Raw genomic sequence first — 25,742 nt, 5'->3', positions numbered from 1 at the left:
CAAATCCAATAAATAAATAAATAGATAAATAAATAAATTTCACTTTTAATGTGGGCCAATGTGCCCATAGTAAAAAGTGAGAATAAAAGTTCCCTTATTTATCTTATTTTATTTGACACAGTGCAGCAGAAGTTGCCTATGGAAGTCCTGGGAGATTGGGATGGCCATTTGTCTGAAATGGTGCAGGGACTCCTGCTTGAACGGGGTTGGACTAGATGACCCACAAGGCCCCTTGCAGCTGTCTCGCGGCAAGCTAGTTTAAAGCACTGCCCAGTCCGCGCGCTCCTGTCAATCACCCTCACCTGTGAGGCCACCAAGAGCCGCGCGCCTTTCCCGCCAAGCGCTCTCCGACCGGCGATTGGCTGCTTTGGAAAACCTGCCCCTCGGATTGGCTGCGCCCCCGCCCCCTTCTCCTCCGAGGGGGCGGAACAAAACGTCGTCTTGCTCCCGAGGCTGAGGTAAAACAAGCTGCATTTCGTTCGCGTTTCTCCTCTGTCTGTCGAAAGGGGGCGCTGCGACCCCTCTCTCCCCACGGCGCCTCCCGAAGACTTCGCAGTTTTTAGACCGCGACAGGTGCCTCTTGCACGCTGAGGCGACCCTAGTCATCCTTTTTATCATTACTTCTCAAATGTTTCATATGTTGAAATAAATAAATACATATTTTGAGGCTCTTAGACGTTGTGGGTCGCTGAGGGGAGCTAACGCATATGTAGCCTATTCTCAGGGAGAGTCATTTTAGTCTATTCTCGGAGTAAAAACAGCATTTGAGGTAATTTTAGTCGATTTTCGGGGAGTAAGGAAGGCAACTCCGCTAATTTTAATAAGTAATTTTAATAAGTAATTTTTTACCAGGACGTGTATTTCCTCAGGAGTAAAACACCAGTGGTTTTTGAGGAAATACCTCAAGGGCGTTTTATTTAAAGGGGTCCCAATACCTATGGGGAATTGCCACAGTCCCACCAAGTGGGTTTCCCCCAGGGAAATGGGGCAAATTTCTAGGTCCCGAATAATTTTAAACAAGGCTGGAGGTTCTAGCAGTAAAATATGGATGGAGTCTGGGGAAATCTCAGCTGTGTTCTATTCAAAGGACCAACCAGACCAGAGAGTGTTAAAAGTAGCTTAAAAGGAGGAATAAAAGAGGGGATTTTAGCCAGGTGCAGTTAAGAGGGCTAAATGACCACAGGTGCAAAATATAAGGGTTAAAATTGGCTTCAAGGCTAAATTGCTTCAGTGCCTGACCTTATGCTTTCTTGAATAAAGTTCACCTGTCTTGGACTGAGGAAAGAAATTTTAGCTCAGATTTGAAGTTCTTTTAAAAAATATGTAGAGGACTAGCTACTTCAAGTAATTAAAGGTGGAAAGGTGAACTAAAGTTGCTTCAGGTCTATGAGTTGGCCTTGGTTTCTTGAAAGAAAGTCAAATCTTGAGGCTTGGGGTGAATTTTTAGCCAAAGTTTAATTTCTTAGAGTAACATACTGGTGGGAGCTAAGGTAACTTAGCCAGGTTAAATAATTAAATTAAATTATTTAACTATTAAATAATGCCAGGTCACAGGGAAGTCATAATTAAAAATAGCTTTAATTTCACCCCTGCTCTAAAGGTAAAAATGACCTTAGGTAAAAATGACCTTGCTTTCAGGAATAAAGGGATTTTTAGGGGGGGTAAGGTAATTTTTATCAAGGCTCAAATTAACTTGGCCAAATAAAGTAGTATTGAAACATATGGAGGACTAGCTAATTCAAGGTAAATTACTACAAGTCCATGAGCTGACCCTTGCTTTTCAGGAATTAAAGCCAATTCTTGGGATTGAAGTAATTCTAGCCAAGGTTCAATTCCTTAAACAAAGCACGTAGAGGACTAGCTACTTAAAGGAACTAAAGACAAAAGTTACCTAAAATTAAGTCATGTCCAGGGGGGTGATTTGACTTTCTTGCAGGAATTCTCAGGGGAATTTTAGGGATGCCTTCCTCTTCCTGCAGAGTGACAGAAACTGGAGGTCATATCTTTGGGAACAGTAAAAACCAGCGGCCTGAAATATTCTCAAGGACACAAGGTTCAAATTCATCCCATCTTGCCTTCTTTCACTCCTAGGAGCATAAAAGCACCTTTGTAAAATCCATGAATTGGTTTTCTAGTTCTGAACATCAGGTGGTCATTTGGTGATGTTGACTTTTTATTATTCTTATTTCAAAGGCCCTCTACCTGATGGGAATCACAACAGACAAGCAGTCGAAGACATCAATGGTAGGCCAATTTTAATTCACTTTCCAATGTTGTATTTAACCAAAAGGCCTGACACGTACTATTGGCAACACGTGGTTTATTACTGCAACATGTGGTTTAGGTGCTTTAGTGAAGGTTTATTTTGGGGGGGAGGTTACAAATTAATGATGGTTAAAAATGTAACAAAAGTACCTAAAAGATATAAACAGTTTTTGTTCTGACATCATTTTAGCTATTGGCGGCGGTAGAACCAGAGGGGCAGCGTAGAAATGGCGGTGATGGCCAGTGTTCCCTCTAAGCTGCTCGGTGGCGCAACCAACAATGAACTGCTCCACGGAGTTTTCCAACGCTGCGCAGTGATGCCTGAGCTGCCAGGCAGGAGCACCGCCGCGGTTGGAGTGCCGGGTCTGCGGAAGAACGGGGAAGTGACCAAGGTGGGCGAGAGGGACGAAGGAAGCCCCCTTTACCTGTAGGCAACTAAAAAGAGGGATTTACTCTCTCTCTCTCCCCCTCTCTCACACGCATGTAGACACACACTCAGGGCCACACAAGGGTTCTCTTCCCTCCCGCCTCCTTCCAAGAGTCTCCAACTTCACAGCCGCCGCTCCTCCTCGCCTCTCCTACCCTGGGATTGGAGCCGGGCGCCGTTTCTCCCCGCACGCCGGTTGCAACCACTGGTCTCCGATCCACCCCTCCCAAGACCGGCTTCCCCGCCTCAGCGCCCACCCACCCGCCTTGCAGAATCTGCGGTGGGGAAGTGCCAAGACAGGCTCCCCCTGTAGCCGTTCTCTCTCCTCGGTGGGGGCGCCACTGCCTCTGGAGCCACATCCCCCATGTGGCCCTGGAAGGGAGAGGCACAGAGAGTCCCTGCCCGCCATCCCCACAGCCCCCTTGGGAGGAAGCCCATCCAGGCACTCGGCTGGCTGTTGTACTCTGACCGGCTTCACAGAGAAGAAAAGAGAGAAAGGAACAAAGAGAGAGAAAGAGAGAAAGAAGGGGAGACAAAGGGAGAGAGAGAAAGGGAGGGGGAGAGAGAAAAGGAGGGAGGAAGAGAGAGAGAAAGGGAGGGAGAGAGAAAGGGAGGGAGGAAGCGAGGAAGCGAGAGGGGGAAAGAAAGAAAGAAAGAGGGAGGGAAGAAGGAAGGGAGAAAGGAAGGAAGAGAGAGAAAGAGAGAAAGAAGGGGAGAGAAAGGGAGAGAGAGAAAGGGAGGGAGAGAGAGAAAAGGAGGGAGGAAGAGAGAGAGAAAGGGAGGGAGAGAGAAAAAGAGGGAGGAAACGAGAGGGGGAAAGAAAGAAAGCAAGATTGAGGGAAGAAGGAAGGGAGAAAGAGGAAGGAAGAGAGAGAAAGAGAGAGGGAGGGAGGAAGAGAGAAAGAGAGAAAAAGGCCGTTGCCTTCTCATTCAATCCCTGGAGACTCACCCTGCACAGCTTAGAACCAGAACAAAATCCCCAATGGCCCATTTTAATGCTAGGTGAGGATGTTGGAGCATTATAGATTTTATAGGGGTTGCGCCTGGCGTAGTCTGGAGGAAGAGAGAGGGAGAAAGGGAGGGAGAGAGAGGGAAAGAAAGAGAGGGAGTGAGGTAGGTAGGGAGAGAGAGAGAAGGAAAGATAAAGAGAGGGAGGAAAGAAGGGAGAAAGAGAGAGAAAGGAAGAAGAAAGAGAGAAAAAGGCTGTTGCCTGCCTCATTCAATCCCTGGAGACTCACCCTGCCCAGCTTCTCTGGGGTTCCACTGAGTGACCCTTTCAGCCCCTGAGAGAGCAGTGAGGGCGAATCACGCGAAGGACACAGCTGCCAGCCTCCTCCAGTCCCTGAGGACCCCCTCACTGTGGACCCCCTCCCTCCCACCTTCTCTTTCTTGGAAAGAATGCCGGGACCTCTCAGACCTGTTTCCTTAGTGTTCTCTGAGCTTGGTAGTTTCCTTTGCAGATGTTTCTATTAGGGAATATTCAGTGCTAGGAGAGAGTTGGGTTTATTCTCACCTTGTGTTCAAGTGGCTTGCAGGGTCAGTGTGGTTGAAAATGGTCTGGAGAGGAGTTGGACTACTTGTTCATTCGGAGGTGGTTCACTCTTGGTCTGTGTGTCTGATACTGACCTTGGGAGTGGATCTATGCACATAGAGGTGTTGATTGCTGGTGAGGAGGCATTTGGTTGTTTTTTGCTTCTGGCATTCTCTCCAAGAAAGAGAAGGTGGGAGGGAGGGGGTCCACAGTGAGGGGTCCTCAGGGACTGGAGGAGGCTGGCAGCTGCGTCCCTCAGGTGATTCGCCCACACTGCTCTCTCAGGGGCCGAAAGGGTCACCCAGTGGAACCCCAGAGAAGCTGTGCAGGGTGAGTCTCCAGAGATTGAATGAGACAGGGAACAGCCTTTTTCTCTCTTCCTTCCTTCCTCCCTTTCTTTCTCTCCCTGCCTTTCTCTCTCTCTCTTCCTCCCTCCCCTTCTCTCTCTCCCTCCCTTTCTCTCTCTTTCTCCCTGCCTCTCCCTCCCTTTCTTTCTCTCTCTCTCTCTCTTCCATCCTTCCTCTCTTTTCTTCTCTGTGACGCCGGTCAGAGTACAACAGCCAGCCGAGTGCCTGGATGGGCTTCCTCTCAGGGAGGCTGTGGGGATGGCGGGCAGGGGCTCTCTGTGCCTCCTCCTTCCCAGGCCACGTGGGGGCGGCAGCTCCAGAGGCTGCGGCACCCCCACCGAGGAGAGAGAGTGGCTACAGGGGGAGCCTCTCCTGGCACCTCCCCACTGCAGACTCTGCAAGGCAGGCGGGCAGGCGCTGTGGCAGGGAAGCCGGTCTTGGGAGGGGCGGATCGGGCACCTCCGGTTGCAACTGGCAGGCAGGGAGAAACGGCGCCCGGCTCCACTCCCGGGGCAGGAGAGGCGAGGAGCAGCGGTGGCTGTGAAGTTGGAGACTCTTGGAAGGAGGCGGGAGGGAAGAGAACCCTTGTGTGGCCCTGAGTGTGTGTCTATGTGTGCCTGAGAGACAGGGAGAGAGAGACAGTAAATCCTCCCTTTGACTTGCCTGCAGGTAAAGGGGGCTTTCTTTGCCCCTCTCGCCCACCTTAGTCGCTCCCCCACTCTTCCACTGACCTGGCACTCTGACCGCGGCAACCCTCCTGCCTGGCAATTCAGGCATCACTGCGCAGCGTTGGGAAACTCCGCGGGGCAGTTCGTTGTTGGGTGTTCGTTTTTGCCTGGCATAATTTGGCCATGGCGATGGTTCTTAGAACCAGAACAGAATCCCCAATGGCCCACAAGGACAATTGATTGCAGTTACATTTTCATGGCCACCATGGCCTGAGCTGTCCTGGTCATTCTTTCTCATTCTGTGGTTCTGTGCCAGCACTTGCAGCCTGGCAATGGTCAGCTGTCCTTCCTCTCTGCTACGTGATCACTGCGAATTCACCCATTGAGACTTTCTTCTGGCTAATTTGGTGGAGCAGGAGAATTGAAGGCCAGTCGATCCCTGTGCGCTGGGATTGGCCCTCTGCCTTCTCAGTGGATGGCTGTGGCCTTGGACACGGGAGAGGCGGGAGACAGAGCGATGGGATCTGGAAAACCTCACCGGTGTTGGTCCGGCATCATGCTTCTGCCACTGCTGCCCTGTCCTTTGCATTTTGCCCTGAACTCCACTTCCCATGATGCAGGCCACCTTGCCCCCACCCTCAAGGTCTCCTGCCATGGGCTGGTGGCAATTCGGGGTTCATGCAAAGTGCATGGCAGTGAAGGGAGAAGCGTGTGTGCCGGACCCCCACGTGGGCCTTTCCAGACCCTGACGCTCTGTCCCCTGTCTCTCCGGTGTCCGAGGCCTCTGCCATCCATTGAGAAGGCAGAGAACCATCCCTCGGTGCAGGTATTGGCCGGCATTTAGTTTTGCTGCCCTGCAAATGGGCCATTATTAACTCTGCCTGGTTATTGGCTGTGGCCATGCAGCTGGGTGGGAGGTGGGAGGATGGTGGACCCCAGTGACCAGGGATGGACCGCTGGAAGAAGACCAGAATGAATGCCCAAGCTTGGTCAGCCCTGTGATGGGGGCGCAGGGCTGTAGCGAGTGCAAAAATATCTCTGCGATCAATTGCCCCTTCTGGCCTTTGTAGGGGAGTTGGTCAAGTCCTTGGTGATTTGGGCAGGCCAAATTCTGTGTACATGTAAGAGCCTGCATAAGCAGGGTGGAAACTGTGTTGCCGCCCCCCCTCCCCACAATAAATGCAAAACACACATACACAAATCACCCATGTAAGGAAAGCCGAGTGGCTCCTGAACTACCCCACCCCAGTTTCACACTCACAACCCCACTATAAAAAGAAACAGCTGCCAATCAGCCCTGCAAGGTAGACCAGGGAAAACACAACCAGGGAAGCTACAGTAGAAATACTTTATTGTGAAGCTATGGCAAAAATACAGCCCTTATTTAAGAGCTGCCTCATTTAGTCCCCATTCAAAGTGTCTTTGCCTCCAATCTCCACCCTGAGAACCTTCCGAGGTCTGAAGCACAAAGAAAATCTGAAGGCAGATGAATGGTGAGTTTCAAACATTTTTTACTACCGGTTCTGTGGGCGTGGCCTGGTGGGCGTGGCAGCAGCAGGTAACATCTCCATCCTCTTCCCACTCCAGGGGAAGGTTCCTGCAACGTCCCCATTTCAGCTGGGCCTCGGGAGGCAGAGAACATCTCTCGAACTCAAGCTTAGAGAAACTGGTGGGTATTGTGGGTGGCCTCCTGGAGACGGACTGCTGGTGGCACTGCACAGTCCTTGTGCTCTCCAGCCTTCCAGGGATCTTGACCAACGCAGGTAAGTCTTCCTCCCATGGTAGAACTTCCACCTTGCGTGAATCCACCTTGAATCAACCGGGGATTCACGCAAGGTGTGTTTGGACATGGGCTGAAAGTCCACCCTCTCGTGGTCTCACCTCCCTTCTTTCTTCCTCAGATTTGGAAGGAAAAGCCTCCAGACTTCTGCCGACTCCTACGTTCTGCTGAAGCCCAACCTGCATCAAGACCTGTGACAGCTGACACGTCATCTCCACTTCTTCACCCTCTTCCCCTGCAGCTTCTCCCTCTTCTCAACTGCTTCCTGAGACCGCGACCACGAGATCCTCCTCTTCCCCGTTCATATGTACAGTAGATGCTTGGAACAAACTTCCATGCCTGGGATAAACATAGATCCATCCTAAGATAAATACAGAAAATAGTATAAGGGCAGACGAGATGGACCATGAGGTCTTTTTCTGCCATCAGCCTTATATGTTTCTTACATGAGAAAATATTATCTCACTCAAAGTGTTGTAGAGGCTTGGAACAAAGTTCCATGCCTGGGATAAACATAGATCCATCCTAAGGTAAAATATAGAAAATAGTATAAGGGCAGACGAGATGGACCATGAGGTCTTTTTCTGCCGTCAGTCTTCTATGTTTTTAACATGAGAAAATATTATTTCACTGAAAGAGTAGTAGATGCTTGGAACAAACTTCCATGCCTGGGATAAACATAGATCCATCCTAAGATAAATACAGAAAATAGTATAAGGGCAGACAAGATGGACCATGAGGTCTTTTTCTGCCATCAGTCTTCTATGTTTTTAACATGAGAAAATATTATTTCACTGAAAGAGTAGTAGATGCTTGGAACAAACTTCCATGCCTGTGATAAACATAGATCCATCCTAAGATAAATACAGAAAATAGTATAAGGGCAGACAAGATGGACCATGAGGTCTTTTTCTGCCGTCAGTCTTCTATTTTTCTAACAGAGAAAATATTATTTCAATGAATGAGTAGTAGATGCTTGGAACAAACTTCCATGTCTGGGATAAACATAGATCCATCCTAAGATAAATACAGAAAATAGTATAAGGGCAGACAAGATGGACCATGAGGTCTTTTTCTGCCGTCAGTGTTCTATGTTTCTAACATGAGAAAATATTATCCCATTGAAAGAGTTGTAGAGGCTTGGAACAAAGTTCCATGCCTGGCATAAACATAGATCCATCCTAAGGTAAAATATAGAAAATAGTATAAGGGCAGACGAGATGGACCATGAGGTCTTTTTCTGCCGTCAGTCTTCTATGTTTCTAACATGAGAAAATATTATCCCATTGAAAGAGTTGTAGAGGCTTGGAACAAAGTTCCATGCCTGGGATAAACATACATCCATCCTAAGATAAAATACAGGAAATAGTATAAGGGCAGAGGAGATGGACCATGAGGTCTTTTTCTGCCATCAGCCTTATATGTTTCTTACATGAGAAAATATTATCTCACTGAAAGAGCAGTAGATGTTTGGAACAAACTTCCATGCCTGGGATAAACATATATCCATCCTAAGATAAAATACAGGAAATAGTATAAGGGCAGAGGAGATGGACCACGAGGTCTTTTTCTGCAAACAGCCATATATGTTTCTTACATGAGAAAATATTGTCTCACTGAAAGAGCAGTAGATGTTTGGAACAAACTTCCATGCCTGGGATAAACATATATCCATCCTAAGATAAAATACAGGAAATAGTATAAGGGCAGAGGTGATGGACCACGACGTCTTTTTCTGCCATCAGCCTTATATGTTTCTTACATGAGAAAATATTATCTCACAGAAAGAGCAGTAGATGTTTGGAACAAACTTCCATGCCTGGGATAAACATATATCCATCCTAAGATAAAATACAGGAAATAGTATAAGGGCAGAGGAGATGGACCACGACGTCTTTTTCTGCCATCAGCCTTATATGTTTCTTACATGAGAAAATATTATCTCACTGAAAGAGTCGTAGATGCTTGGAACAAACTTCCATGCCTGGGATAAACATATATTAAAATACAGGAAATAGTATAAGGGCAGAGGAGATGGACCATGAGGTCTTTCTCTGCCGTCAGCCTTATATGTTTCTTACATGAGAAAATATTATCTCACTGAAAGAGCAGTAGATGTTTGGAACAAACTTCCTTGCCTGGGATAAACATATATCCATCCTAAGATAAAATACAGGAAATAGTATAAGGGCAGAGGAGATGGACCACGAGGTCTTTTTCTGCCATCAGCCTTATATGTTTCTTACATGAGAAAATATTATCTCACTGAAAGAGCAGTAGATGTTTGGAACAAACTTCCATGCCTGGGATAAACATATATCCATCCTAAGATAAAATACACGAAATAGTATAAGGGCAGAGGAGATGGACCACGAGGTCTTTTTCTGCCGTCAGCCTTATATGTTTCTTACATGAGAAAATATTATCTCACTGAAAGAGCAGTAGATGTTTGGAACAAAGTTCCATGCCTGGGATAAACATATATCCATCCTAAGATAAAATACAGGAAATAGTATAAGGGCAGACGAGATGGACCACGAGGTCTTTTTCTGCCATCAGCCTTATATGTTTCTTACATGAGAAAATATTATCTCACTGAAAGAGCAGTAGATGTTTGGAACAAACTTCCATGCCTGGGATAAACATATATCCACCCTAAGATAAAATACAGGAAATAGTATAAGGGCAGACAAGATGGACCACGAGGTCTTTGTCTACCTCAGTCTTCTATGTTTCTAACAGAGAAAATATTATTTCACTGAAAGAGTAGTAGATGCTTGGAACAAACTTCCATGCCTGGGATAAACATAGATCCATCCTAAGATAAAATACAGAAAATAGTATAAGGGCAGAGGAGATGGACCACGAGGTCTTTTCTTCCATCAGCCTTATATGTTTATTACATGAGAAAATATTATCTCACTGAAAGAGCAGTAGATGTTTGGAACAAACTTCCATGCCTGGGATAAACATATATCCACCCTAAGATAAAATACAGGAAATAGTATAAGGGCAGAGGAGATGGACCACGAGGTCTTTTTCTGCCATCAGCCTTATATGTTTCTTACATGAGAAAATATTATCTCACTGAAAGGGCAGTAGATGTTTGGAACAAACTTCCATGCCTGGGATAAACATATATCCATCCTAAGATAAAATACAGGAAATAGTATAAGGGCAGAGGAGATGGACCATGAGGTCTTTTTCTGCCATCAGCCTTATATGTTTCTTACATGAGAAAATATTACCTCACTGAAAGAGCAGTAGATGTTTGGAACAAACTTCCATGCCTGGGATAAACATATATCCATCCTAAGATAAAATACAGGAAATAGTATAAGGGCAGAGGAGATGGACCACGAGGTCTTTTTCTGCCATCAGCCTTATATGTTTCTTACATGAGAAAATATTATCTCACTGAAAGAGCAGTAGATGTTTGGAACAAACTTCCATGCCTGGGATAAACATATATCCATCCTAAGATAAAAAAATACAGGGAATAGTATAAGGGCAGAGGAGATGGACCATGAGGTCTTTTTCTGCCATCAGCCTTATATGTTTCTTACATGAGAAAATATTATCTCACTGAAAGAGCAGTAGAGGCGTGGAACAAACTTCCATGCCTGGGATAAACATATATCCATCCTAAGATAAAATACAGGAAATAGTATAAGGGCAGAGGAGATGGACCACGAGGTCTTTTTCTGCCATCAGCCTTATATGTTTCTTACATGAGAAAATATTATCTCACTGAAAGAGCAGTAGATGTTTGGAACAAACTTCCATGCCTGGGATAAACATATATCCATCCTAAGATAAAATACAGGAAATAGTATAAGGGCAGAGGAGATGGACCACGAGGTCTTTTTCTGCCATCAGCCTTATATGTTTCTTACATGAGAAAATATTATCTCACTGAAAGAGCAGTAGAGGCGTGGAACAAACTTCCATGCCTGGGATAAACATATATCCATCCTAAGATAAAATACAGGAAATAGTATAAGGGCAGAGGAGATGGACCACGAGGTCTTTTTCTGCCATCAGCCTTATATGTTTCTTACATGAGAAAATATTATCTCACTGAAAGAGCAGTAGATGTTTGGAACAAACTTCCATGCCTGGGATAAACATATATCCATCCTAAGATAAAATACAGGAAATAGTATAAGGGCAGAGGAGATGGACCACGAGGTCTTTTTCTGCCATCAGCCTTATATGTTTCTTACATGAGAAAATATTATCTCACTGAAAGAGCAGTAGATGTTTGGAACAAACTTCCATGCCTGGGATAAACATATATCCATCCTAAGATAAAAAAATACAGGGAATAGTATAAGGGCAGAGGAGATGGACCATGAGGTCTTTTTCTGCCATCAGCCTTATATGTTTCTTACATGAGAAAATATTATCTCACTGAAAGAGCAGTAGAGGCGTGGAACAAACTTCCATGCCTGGGATAAACATATATCCATCCTAAGATAAAATACAGGAAATAGTATAAGGGCAGAGGAGATGGACCACGAGGTCTTTTTCTGCCATCAGCCTTATATGTTTCTTACATGAGAAAATATTATCTCACTGAAAGAGCAGTAGATGTTTGGAACAAACTTCCATGCCTGGGATAAACATATATCCATCCTAAGATAAAATACAGGAAATAGTATAAGGGCAGAGGAGATGGACCACGAGGTCTTTTTCTGCCATCAGCCTTATATGTTTCTTACATGAGAAAATATTATCTCACTGAAAGAGCAGTAGAGGCTTGGAACAAACTTCCATGCCTGGGATAAACATATATCCATCCTAAGATAAAATACAGGAAATAGTATAAGGGCAGAGGAGATGGACCACGAGGTCTTTTTCTGCCATCAGCCTTATATGTTTCTTACATGAGAAAATATGATCTCACTGAAAGGGCAGTAGATGTTTGGAACAAACTTCCATGCCTGGGATAAACATATATCGATCCTAAGATAAAATACAGGAAATAGTATAAGGGCAGAGGAGATGGACCACGAGGTCTTTTTCTGCCATCAGCCTTATATGTTTCTTACATGAGAAAATATTATCTCACTGAAAGAGCAGTAGATGTTTCGAACAAACTTCCATGCCTGGGATAAACATATATCCATCCTAAGATAAAATACAGGAAATAGTATAAGGGCAGAGGAGATGGACCACAAGGTCTTTTTCTGCCGTCAGCCTTATATGTTTCTTACATGAGAAAATATTATCTCACTGAAAGAGCAGTAGATGTTTGGAACAAACTTCCATGCCTTGGATAAACATATATTAAAATACAGGAAATAGTATAAGGGCAGAGGAGATGGACCACAAGGTCTTTTTCTGCCATCAGCCTTATATGTTTCTTACATGAGAAAATATTATCTCACTGAAAGAGCAGTAGATGTTTGGAACAAACTTCCATGCCTGGGATAAACATATATCCATCCTAAGTTAAAATACAGGAAATAGTATAAGGGCAGAGGAGATGGACCACGAGGTCTTTTTCTGCCATCAGCCTTATATGTTTCTTACATGAGAAAATATTATCTCACTGAAAGAGCAGTAGATGTTTGGAACAAACTTCAATGCCTGGGATAAACATATATCCATCCTAAGATAAAATACAGGAAATAGTATAAGGGCAGAGGAGATGGACCACGAGGTCTTTTTCTGCCATCAGCCTTATATGATTCTTACATGAGAAAATATTATCTCACTGAAAGAGCAGTAGATGTTTGGAACAAACTTCCATGCCTGGGATAAACATATATCCATCCTAAGATAAAATACAGGAAATAGTATAAGGGCAAAGGAGATGGACCACGAGGTCTTTTTCTGCCATCAGCCTTATATGTTTCTTACATGAGAAAATATTGTCTCACTGAAAGAGCAGTAGATGTTTGGAACAAACTTCCATGCCTGGGATAAACATATATCCATCCTAAGATAAAATACAGGAAATAGTATAAGGGCAGAGGAGATGGACCACGAGGTCTTTTTCTGCCATCAGCCTTATATGTTTCTTACATGAGAAAATATTATCTCACTGAAAGAGCAGTAGATGTTTGGAACAAACTTCCATGCCTGGGATAAACATATATCCATCCTAAGATAAAATACAGGAAATAGTATAAGGGCAGAGGAGATGGACCACGAGGTCTTTTTCTGCCATCAGCCCTATATGTTTCTTACATGAGAAAATATTGTCTCACTGAAAGAGCAGTAGATGTTTGGAACAAACTTCCATGCCTGGGATAAACATATATCCATCCTAAGATAAAATACAGGAAATAGTATAAGGGCAGAGGAGATGGACCACGAGGTCTTTTTCTGCCATCAGCCTTATATGTTTCTTACATGAGAAAATATTGTCTCACTGAAAGAGCAGTAGATGTTTGGAACAAACTTCCATGCCTGGGATAAACATATATCCATCCTAAGATAAAATACAGGAAATAGTATAAGGGCAGAGGAGATGGACCACGAGGTCTTTTTCTGCCATCAGCCTTATATGTTTCTTACATGAGAAAATATTATTTCACTGAAAGAGTAGTAGATGCTTGGAACAAACTTCCATGCCTGTGATAAACATAGATCCATCCTAAGATAAATACAGAAAATAGTATAAGGGCAGACAAGATGGACCATGAGGTCTTTTTCTGCCGTCAGTCTTCTATTTTTCTAACAGAGAAAATATTATTTCACTGAATGAGTAGTAGATGCTTGGAACAAACTTCCATGTCTGGGATAAACATAGATCCATCCTAAGATAAATACAGAAAATAGTATAAGGGCAGACAAGATGGACCATGAGGTCTTTTTCTGCCGTCAGTGTTCTATGTTTCTAACATGAGAAAATATTATCCCATTGAAAGAGTTGTAGAGGCTTGGAACAAAGTTCCATGCCTGGCATAAACATAGATCCATCCTAAGGTAAAATATAGAAAATAGTATAAGGGCAGACGAGATGGACCATGAGGTCTTTTTCTGCCGTCAGTCTTCTATGTTTCTAACATGAGAAAATATTATCCCATTGAAAGAGTTGTAGAGGCTTGGAACAAAGTTCCATGCCTGGGATAAACATACATCCATCCTAAGATAAAATACAGGAAATAGTATAAGGGCAGAGGAGATGGACCATGAGGTCTTTTTCTGCCATCAGCCTTATATGTTTCTTACATGAGAAAATATTATCTCACTGAAAGAGCAGTAGATGTTTGGAACAAACTTCCATGCCTGGGATAAACATATATCCATCCTAAGATAAAATACAGGAAATAGTATAAGGGTAGAGGAGATGGACCACGAGGTCTTTTTCTGCCATCAGCCTTATATGTTTCTTACATGAGAAAATATTATCTCACTGAAAGAGCAGTAGAGGCTTGGAACAAACTTCCATGCCTGGGATAAACATATATCCATCCTAAGATAAAATACAGGAAATAGTATAAGGGCAGAGGAGATGGACCACGAGGTCTTTTTCTGCAAACAGCCATATATGTTTCTTACATGAGAAAATATTGTCTCACTGAAAGAGCAGTAGATGTTTGGAACAAACTTCCATGCCTGGGATAAACATATATCCATCCTAAGATAAAATACAGGAAATAGTATAAGGGCAGAGGTGATGGACCACGACGTCTTTTTCTGCCATCAGCCTTATATGTTTCTTACATGAGAAAATATTATCTCACAGAAAGAGCAGTAGATGTTTGGAACAAACTTCCATGCCTGGGATAAACATATATCCATCCTAAGATAAAATACAGGAAATAGTATAAGGGCAGAGGAGATGGACCACGACGTCTTTTTCTGCCATCAGCCTTATATGTTTCTTACATGAGAAAATATTATCTCACTGAAAGAGTCGTAGATGCTTGGAACAAACTTCCATGCCTGGGATAAACATATATTAAAATACAGGAAATAGTATAAGGGCAGAGGAGATGGACCATGAGGTCTTTCTCTGCCGTCAGCCTTATATGTTTCTTACATGAGAAAATATTATCTCACTGAAAGAGCAGTAGATGTTTGGAACAAACTTCCTTGCCTGGGATAAACATATATCCATCCTAAGATAAAATACAGGAAATAGTATAAGGGCAGAGGAGATGGACCACGAGGTCTTTTTCTGCCATCAGCCTTATATGTTTCTTACATGAGAAAATATTATCTCACTGAAAGAGCAGTAGATGTTTGGAACAAACTTCCATGCCTGGGATAAACATATATCCATCCTAAGATAAAATACACGAAATAGTATAAGGGCAGAGGAGATGGACCACGAGGTCTTTTTCTGCCGTCAGCCTTATATGTTTCTTACATGAGAAAATATTATCTCACTGAAAGAGCAGTAGATGTTTGGAACAAAGTTCCATGCCTGGGATAAACATATATCCATCCTAAGATAAAATACAGGAAATAGTATAAGGGCAGACGAGATGGACCACGAGGTCTTTTTCTGCCATCAGCCTTATATGTTTCTTACATGAGAAAATATTATCTCACTGAAAGAGCAGTAGATGTTTGGAACAAACTTCCATGCCTGGGATAAACATATATCCACCCTAAGATAAAATACAGGAAATAGTATAAGGGCAGAGGAGATGGACCACTAGGTCTTTTTCTCCCTCAGTCTTCTATGTTTCTAACAGAGAAAATATTATTTCACTGAAAGAGTAGTAGATGCTTGGAACAAACTTCCATGCCTGGGATAAACATAGATCCATCCTAAGATAAATACAGAAAATAGTATAAGGGCAGAGGAGATGGACCACGAGGTCTTTTCTTCCATCAGCCTTATATGTTTATTACATGAGAAAATATTATCTCACTGAAAGAGCAGTAGATGTTTGGAACAAACTTCCATGCCTGGGATAAACATATATCCACCCTAAGATAAAATACAGGAAATAGTATAAGGGCAGAGGAGATGGACCACGAGGTCTTTTTCTGCCATCAGCCTTATATGTTTCTTACATGAGAAAATATTATCTCACTGAAAGGGCAGTAGATGTTTGGAACAAACTTCCATGCCTGGGATAAACATATATCCATCCTAAGATAAAATACAGGAAATAGTATAAGGGCAGAGGAGATGGACCATGAGGTCTTTTTCTGCCATCAGCCTTATATGTTTCTTACATGAGAAAATATTACCTCACTGAAAGAGCAGTAGATGTTTGGAACAAACTTCCATGCCTGGGATAAACATATATCCATCCTAAGATAAAATACAGGAAATAGTATAAGGGCAGAGGAGATGGACCACGAGGTCTTTTTCTGCCATCAGCCTTATATGTTTCTTACATGAGAAAATATTATCTCACTGAAAGAGCAGTAGATGTTTGGAACAAACTTCCATGCCTGGGATAAACATATATCCATCCTAAGATAAAAAAATACAGGGAATAGTATAAGGGCAGAGGAGATGGACCATGAGGTCTTTTTCTGCCATCAGCCTTATATGTTTCTTACATGAGAAAATATTATCTCACTGAAAGAGCAGTAGAGGCGTGGAACAAACTTCCATGCCTGGGATAAACATATATCCATCCTAAGATAAAATACAGGAAATAGTATAAGGGCAGAGGAGATGGACCACGAGGTCTTTTTCTGCCATCAGCCTTATATGTTTCTTACATGAGAAAATATTATCTCACTGAAAGAGCAGTAGATGTTTGGAACAAACTTCCATGCCTGGGATAAACATATATCCATCCTAAGATAAAATACAGGAAATAGTATAAGGGCAGAGGAGATGGACCACGAGGTCTTTTTCTGCCATCAGCCTTATATGTTTCTTACATGAGAAAATATTATCTCACTGAAAGAGCAGTAGAGGCGTGGAACAAACTTCCATGCCTGGGATAAACATATATCCATCCTAAGATAAAATACAGGAAATAGTATAAGGGCAGAGGAGATGGACCACGAGGTCTTTTTCTGCCATCAGCCTTATATGTTTCTTACATGAGAAAATATTATCTCACTGAAAGAGCAGTAGATGTTTGGAACAAACTTCCATGCCTGGGATAAACATATATCCATCCTAAGATAAAATACAGGAAATAGTATAAGGGCAGAGGAGATGGACCACGAGGTCTTTTTCTGCCATCAGCCTTATATGTTTCTTACATGAGAAAATATTATCTCACTGAAAGAGCAGTAGATGTTTGGAACAAACTTCCATGCCTGGGATAAACATATATCCATCCTAAGATAAAAAAATACAGGGAATAGTATAAGGGCAGAGGAGATGGACCATGAGGTCTTTTTCTGCCATCAGCCTTATATGTTTCTTACATGAGAAAATATTATCTCACTGAAAGAGCAGTAGAGGCGTGGAACAAACTTCCATGCCTGGGATAAACATATATCCATCCTAAGATAAAATACAGGAAATAGTATAAGGGCAGAGGAGATGGACCACGAGGTCTTTTTCTGCAAACAGCCATATATGTTTCTTACATGAGAAAATATTGTCTCACTGAAAGAGCAGTAGATGTTTGGAACAAACTTCCATGCCTGGGATAAACATATATCCATCCTAAGATAAAATACAGGAAATAGTATAAGGGCAGAGGTGATGGACCACGACGTCTTTTTCTGCCATCAGCCTTATATGTTTCTTACATGAGAAAATATTATCTCACAGAAAGAGCAGTAGATGTTTGGAACAAACTTCCATGCCTGGGATAAACATATATCCATCCTAAGATAAAATACAGGAAATAGTATAAGGGCAGAGGAGATGGACCACGACGTCTTTTTCTGCCATCAGCCTTATATGTTTCTTACATGAGAAAATATTATCTCACTGAAAGAGTCGTAGATGCTTGGAACAAACTTCCATGCCTGGGATAAACATATATTAAAATACAGGAAATAGTATAAGGGCAGAGGAGATGGACCATGAGGTCTTTCTCTGCCGTCAGCCTTATATGTTTCTTACATGAGAAAATATTATCTCACTGAAAGAGCAGTAGATGTTTGGAACAAACTTCCTTGCCTGGGATAAACATATATCCATCCTAAGATAAAATACAGGAAATAGTATAAGGGCAGAGGAGATGGACCACGAGGTCTTTTTCTGCCATCAGCCTTATATGTTTCTTACATGAGAAAATATTATCTCACTGAAAGAGCAGTAGATGTTTGGAACAAACTTCCATGCCTGGGATAAACATATATCCATCCTAAGATAAAATACACGAAATAGTATAAGGGCAGAGGAGATGGACCACGAGGTCTTTTTCTGCCGTCAGCCTTATATGTTTCTTACATGAGAAAATATTATCTCACTGAAAGAGCAGTAGATGTTTGGAACAAAGTTCCATGCCTGGGATAAACATATATCCATCCTAAGATAAAATACAGGAAATAGTATAAGGGCAGACGAGATGGACCACGAGGTCTTTTTCTGCCATCAGCCTTATATGTTTCTTACATGAGAAAATATTATCTCACTGAAAGAGCAGTAGATGTTTGGAACAAACTTCCATGCCTGGGATAAACATATATCCACCCTAAGATAAAATACAGGAAATAGTATAAGGGCAGAGGAGATGGACCACTAGGTCTTTTTCTCCCTCAGTCTTCTATGTTTCTAACAGAGAAAATATTATTTCACTGAAAGAGTAGTAGATGCTTGGAACAAACTTCCATGCCTGGGATAAACATAGATCCATCCTAAGATAAATACAGAAAATAGTATAAGGGCAGAGGAGATGGACCACGAGGTCTTTTCTTCCATCAGCCTTATATGTTTATTACATGAGAAAATATTATCTCACTGAAAGAGCAGTAGATGTTTGGAACAAACTTCCATGCCTGGGATAAACATATATCCACCCTAAGATAAAATACAGGAAATAGTATAAGGGCAGAGGAGATGGACCACGAGGTCTTTTTCTGCCATCAGCCTTATATGTTTCTTACATGAGAAAATATTATCTCACTGAAAGGGCAGTAGATGTTTGGAACAAACTTCCATGCCTGGGATAAACATATATCCATCCTAAGATAAAATACAGGAAATAGTATAAGGGCAGAGGAGATGGACCATGAGGTCTTTTTCTGCCATCAGCCTTATATGTTTCTTACATGAGAAAATATTACCTCACTGAAAGAGCAGTAGATGTTTGGAACAAACTTCCATGCCTGGGATAAACATATATCCATCCTAAGATAAAATACAGGAAATAGTATAAGGGCAGAGGAGATGGACCACGAGGTCTTTTTCTGCCATCAGCCTTATATGTTTCTTACATGAGAAAATATTATCTCACTGAAAGAGCAGTAGATGTTTGGAACAAACTTCCATGCCTGGGATAAACATATATCCATCCTAAGATAAAAAAATACAGGGAATAGTATAAGGGCAGAGGAGATGGACCATGAGGTCTTTTTCTGCCATCAGCCTTATATGTTTCTTACATGAGAAAATATTATCTCACTGAAAGAGCAGTAGAGGCGTGGAACAAACTTCCATGCCTGGGATAAACATATATCCATCCTAAGATAAAATACAGGAAATAGTATAAGGGCAGAGGAGATGGACCACGAGGTCTTTTTCTGCCATCAGCCTTATATGTTTCTTACATGAGAAAATATTATCTCACTGAAAGAGCAGTAGATGTTTGGAACAAACTTCCATGCCTGGGATAAACATATATCCATCCTAAGATAAAATACAGGAAATAGTATAAGGGCAGAGGAGATGGACCACGAGGTCTTTTTCTGCCATCAGCCTTATATGTTTCTTACATGAGAAAATATTATCTCACTGAAAGAGCAGTAGAGGCGTGGAACAAACTTCCATGCCTGGGATAAACATATATCCATCCTAAGATAAAATACAGGAAATAGTATAAGGGCAGAGGAGATGGACCACGAGGTCTTTTTCTGCCATCAGCCTTATATGTTTCTTACATGAGAAAATATTATCTCACTGAAAGAGCAGTAGATGTTTGGAACAAACTTCCATGCCTGGGATAAACATATATCCATCCTAAGATAAAATACAGGAAATAGTATAAGGGCAGAGGAGATGGACCACGAGGTCTTTTTCTGCCATCAGCCTTATATGTTTCTTACATGAGAAAATATTATCTCACTGAAAGAGCAGTAGATGTTTGGAACAAACTTCCATGCCTGGGATAAACATATATCCATCCTAAGATAAAAAAATACAGGGAATAGTATAAGGGCAGAGGAGATGGACCATGAGGTCTTTTTCTGCCATCAGCCTTATATGTTTCTTACATGAGAAAATATTATCTCACTGAAAGAGCAGTAGAGGCGTGGAACAAACTTCCATGCCTGGGATAAACATATATCCATCCTAAGATAAAATACAGGAAATAGTATAAGGGCAGAGGAGATGGACCACGAGGTCTTTTTCTGCCATCAGCCTTATATGTTTCTTACATGAGAAAATATTATCTCACTGAAAGAGCAGTAGATGTTTGGAACAAACTTCCATGCCTGGGATAAACATATATCCATCCTAAGATAAAATACAGGAAATAGTATAAGGGCAGAGGAGATGGACCACGAGGTCTTTTTCTGCCATCAGCCTTATATGTTTCTTACATGAGAAAATATTATCTCACTGAAAGAGCAGTAGAGGCTTGGAACAAACTTCCATGCCTGGGATAAACATATATCCATCCTAAGATAAAATACAGGAAATAGTATAAGGGCAGAGGAGATGGACCACGAGGTCTTTTTCTGCCATCAGCCTTATATGTTTCTTACATGAGAAAATATGATCTCACTGAAAGGGCAGTAGATGTTTGGAACAAACTTCCATGCCTGGGATAAACATATATCGATCCTAAGATAAAATACAGGAAATAGTATAAGGGCAGAGGAGATGGACCACGAGGTCTTTTTCTGCCATCAGCCTTATATGTTTCTTACATGAGAAAATATTATCTCACTGAAAGAGCAGTAGATGTTTCGAACAAACTTCCATGCCTGGGATAAACATATATCCATCCTAAGATAAAATACAGGAAATAGTATAAGGGCAGAGGAGATGGACCACAAGGTCTTTTTCTGCCGTCAGCCTTATATGTTTCTTACATGAGAAAATATTATCTCACTGAAAGAGCAGTAGATGTTTGGAACAAACTTCCATGCCTTGGATAAACATATATTAAAATACAGGAAATAGTATAAGGGCAGAGGAGATGGACCACAAGGTCTTTTTCTGCCATCAGCCTTATATGTTTCTTACATGAGAAAATATTATCTCACTGAAAGAGCAGTAGATGTTTGGAACAAACTTCCATGCCTGGGATAAACATATATCCATCCTAAGTTAAAATACAGGAAATAGTATAAGGGCAGAGGAGATGGACCACGAGGTCTTTTTTTGCCATCAGCCTTATATGTTTCTTACATGAGAAAATATTATCTCACTGAAAGAGCAGTAGATGTTTGGAACAAACTTCAATGCCTGGGATAAACATATATCCATCCTAAGATAAAATACAGGAAATAGTATAAGGGCAGAGGAGATGGACCACGAGGTCTTTTTCTGCCATCAGCCTTATATGATTCTTACATGAGAAAATATTATCTCACTGAAAGAGCAGTAGATGTTTGGAACAAACTTCCATGCCTGGGATAAACATATATCCATCCTAAGATAAAATACAGGAAATAGTATAAGGGCAGAGGAGATGGACCACGAGGTCTTTTTCTGCCATCAGCCTTATATGTTTCTTACATGAGAAAATATTGTCTCACTGAAAGAGCAGTAGATGTTTGGAACAAACTTCCATGCCTGGGATAAACATATATCCATCCTAAGATAAAATACAGGAAATAGTATAAGGGCAGAGGAGATGGACCACGAGGTCTTTTTCTGCCATCAGCCTTATATGTTTCTTACATGAGAAAATATTATCTCACTGAAAGAGCAGTAGATGTTTGGAACAAACTTCCATGCCTGGGATAAACATATATCCATCCTAAGATAAAATACAGGAAATAGTATAAGGGCAGAGGAGATGGACCACGAGGTCTTTTTCTGCCATCAGCCCTATATGTTTCTTACATGAGAAAATATTGTCTCACTGAAAGAGCAGTAGATGTTTGGAACAAACTTCCATGCCTGGGATAAACATATATCCATCCTAAGATAAAAAAATACAGGGAATAGTATAAGGGCAGAGGAGATGGACCATGAGGTCTTTTTCTGCCATCAGCCTTATATGTTTCTTACATGAGAAAATATTATCTCACTGAAAGAGCAGTAGAGGCGTGGAACAAACTTCCATGCCTGGGATAAACATATATCCATCCTAAGATAAAATACAGGAAATAGTATAAGGGCAGAGGAGATGGACCACGAGGTCTTTTTCTGCCATCAGCCTTATATGTTTCTTACATGAGAAAATATTATCTCACTGAAAGAGCAGTAGATGTTTGGAACAAACTTCCATGCCTGGGATAAACATATATCCATCCTAAGATAAAATACAGGAAATAGTATAAGGGCAGAGGAGATGGACCACGAGGTCTTTTTCTGCCATCAGCCTTATATGTTTCTTACATGAGAAAATATTATCTCACTGAAAGAGCAGTAGAGGCTTGGAACAAACTTCCATGCCTGGGATAAACATATATCCATCCTAAGATAAAATACAGGAAATAGTATAAGGGCAGAGGATATGGACCACGAGGTCTTTTTCTGCCATCAGCCTTATATGTTTCTTACATGAGAAAATATGATCTCACTGAAAGGGCAGTAGATGTTTGGAACAAACTTCCATGCCTGGGATAAACATATATCGATCCTAAGATAAAATACAGGAAATAGTATAAGGGCAGAGGAGATGGACCACGAGGTCTTTTTCTGCCATCAGCCTTATATGTTTCTTACATGAGAAAATATTATCTCACTGAAAGAGCAGTAGATGTTTCGAACAAACTTCCATGCCTGGGATAAACATATATCCATCCTAAGATAAAATACAGGAAATAGTATAAGGGCAGAGGAGATGGACCACAAGGTCTTTTTCTGCCGTCAGCCTTATATGTTTCTTACATGAGAAAATATTATCTCACTGAAAGAGCAGTAGATGTTTGGAACAAACTTCCATGCCTTGGATAAACATATATTAAAATACAGGAAATAGTATAAGGGCAGAGGAGATGGACCACAAGGTCTTTTTCTGCCATCAGCCTTATATGTTTCTTACATGAGAAAATATTATCTCACTGAAAGAGCAGTAGATGTTTGGAACAAACTTCCATGCCTGGGATAAACATATATCCATCCTAAGTTAAAATACAGGAAATAGTATAAGGGCAGAGGAGATGGACCACGAGGTCTTTTTCTGCCATCAGCCTTATATGTTTCTTACATGAGAAAATATTATCTCACTGAAAGAGCAGTAGATGTTTGGAACAAACTTCAATGCCTGGGATAAACATATATCCATCCTAAGATAAAATACAGGAAATAGTATAAGGGCAGAGGAGATGGACCACGAGGTCTTTTTCTGCCATCAGCCTTATATGATTCTTACATGAGAAAATATTATCTCACTGAAAGAGCAGTAGATGTTTGGAACAAACTTCCATGCCTGGGATAAACATATATCCGTCCTAAGATAAAATACAGGAAATAGTATAAGGGCAGAGGAGATGGACCACGAGGTCTTTTTCTGCCATCAGCCTTATATGTTTCTTACATGAGAAAATATTGTCTCACTGAAAGAGCAGTAGATGTTTGGAACAAACTTCCATGCCTGGGATAAACATATATCCATCCTAAGATAAAATACAGGAAATAGTATAAGGGCAGAGGAGATGGACCACGAGGTCTTTTTCTGCCATCAGCCTTATATGTTTCTTACATGAGAAAATATTATCTCACTGAAAGAGCAGTAGATGTTTGGAACAAACTTCCATGCCTGGGATAAACATATATCCATCCTAAGATAAAATACAGGAAATAGTATAAGGGCAGAGGAGATGGACCACGAGGTCTTTTTCTGCCATCAGCCCTATATGTTTCTTACATGAGAAAATATTGTCTCACTGAAAGAGCAGTAGATGTTTGGAACAAACTTCCATGCCTGGGATAAACATATATCCATCCTAAGATAAAATACAGGAAATAGTATAAGGGCAGAGGTGATGGACCACGACGTCTTTTTCTGCCATCAGCCTTATATGTTTCTTACATGAGAAAATATTATCTCACTGAAAGAGCAGTAGATGTTTGGAACAAACTTCCATGCCTGGGATAAACATATATCCATCCTAAGATAAAATACAGGAAATAGTATAAGGGCAGAGGAGATGGACCACGACGTCTTTTTCTGCCATCAGCCTTATATGTTTCTTACATGAGAAAATATTATCTCACTGAAAGAGCAGTAGATGTTTGGAACAAACTTCCATGCCTGGGATAAACATATATCCATCCTAAGATAAAATACAGGAAATAGTATAAGGGCAGAGGAGATGGACCACGACGTCTTTTTCTGCCATCAGCCTTAAATGTTTCTTACATGAGAAAATATTATCTCACTGAAAGAGCAGTAGATGTTTGGAACAAACTTCCATGCCTGGGATAAACATATATCCATCCTAAGATAAAATACAGGAAATAGTATAAGGGCAGAGGAGATGGACCACGAGGTCTTTTTCTGCCATCAGCCTTATATGTTTCTTACATGAGAAAATATTATCTCACTGAAAGAGCAGTAGATGTTTGGAACAAACTTCCATGCCTGGGATAAACATATATCCATCCTAAGATAAAAAAAATACAGGGAATAGTATAAGGGCAGAGGAGATGGACCATGAGGTCTTTTTCTGCCATCAGCCTTATATGTTTCTTACATGAGAAAATATTATCTCACTGAAAGAGCAGTAGAGGCGTGGAACAAACTTCCATGCCTGGGATAAACATATATCCATCCTAAGATAAAATACAGGAAATAGTATAAGGGCAGAGGAGATGGACCACGAGGTCTTTTTCTGCCATCAGCCTTATATGTTTCTTACATGAGAAAATATTATCTCACTGAAAGAGCAGTAGATGTTTGGAACAAACTTCCATGCCTGGGATAAACATATATCCATCCTAAGATAAAATACAGGAAATAGTATAAGGGCAGAGGAGATGGACCACGAGGTCTTTTTCTGCCATCAGCCTTATATGTTTCTTACATGAGAAATTATTATCTCACTGAAAGAGCAGTAGAGGCTTGGAACAAACTTCCATGCCTGGGATAAACATATATCCATCCTAAGATAAAATACAGGAAATAGTATAAGGGCAGAGGAGATGGACCACGAGGTCTTTTTCTGCCATCAGCATTATATGTTTCTTACATGAGAAAATATGATCTCACTGAAAGGGCAGTAGATGTTTGGAACAAACTTCAATTCCTGGGATAAACATATATCCATCCTAAGATAAAATACAGGAAATAGTATAAGGGCAGAGGAGATGGACCATGAGGTCTTTTTCTGCCATCAGCCTTATATGTTTCTTACATGAGAAAATATTATCTCACTGAAAGAGCAGTAGAGGCGTGGAACAAACTTCCATGCCTGGGATAAACATATATCCATCCTAAGATAAAATACAGGAAATAGTATAAGGGCAGAGGAGATGGACCACGAGGTCTTTTTCTGCCATCAGCCTTATATGTTTCTTACATGAGAAAATATTATCTCACTG

The 25,742-nt window shown here is 41.5% G+C and overlaps 1 long non-coding RNA gene across 1 annotated transcript; it reads left to right on the top strand.

The window, feature by feature from the left end:
- The first annotated feature begins 663 nt into the window (after positions 1 to 663).
- On the top strand, positions 664 to 7,322 carry LOC139155154 (uncharacterized). Its single transcript, XR_011557036.1, has 4 exons — positions 664 to 769; positions 2,194 to 2,244; positions 6,826 to 7,001; positions 7,140 to 7,322. It is a non-coding gene; the product is annotated as an uncharacterized lncRNA (long non-coding RNA).
- Positions 7,323 to 25,742: the final 18,420 nt, after the last annotated feature.

The sequence above is a fragment of the Erythrolamprus reginae genome (genome assembly GCF_031021105.1).
Source record: "Erythrolamprus reginae isolate rEryReg1 chromosome 13 unlocalized genomic scaffold, rEryReg1.hap1 SUPER_13_unloc_17, whole genome shotgun sequence".
Taxonomy (NCBI): domain Eukaryota; kingdom Metazoa; phylum Chordata; class Lepidosauria; order Squamata; family Dipsadidae; genus Erythrolamprus; species Erythrolamprus reginae.
Note: the sequence above shows the minus strand (reverse complement) of the source record. Positions and strands in the feature narration are given on the sequence as shown.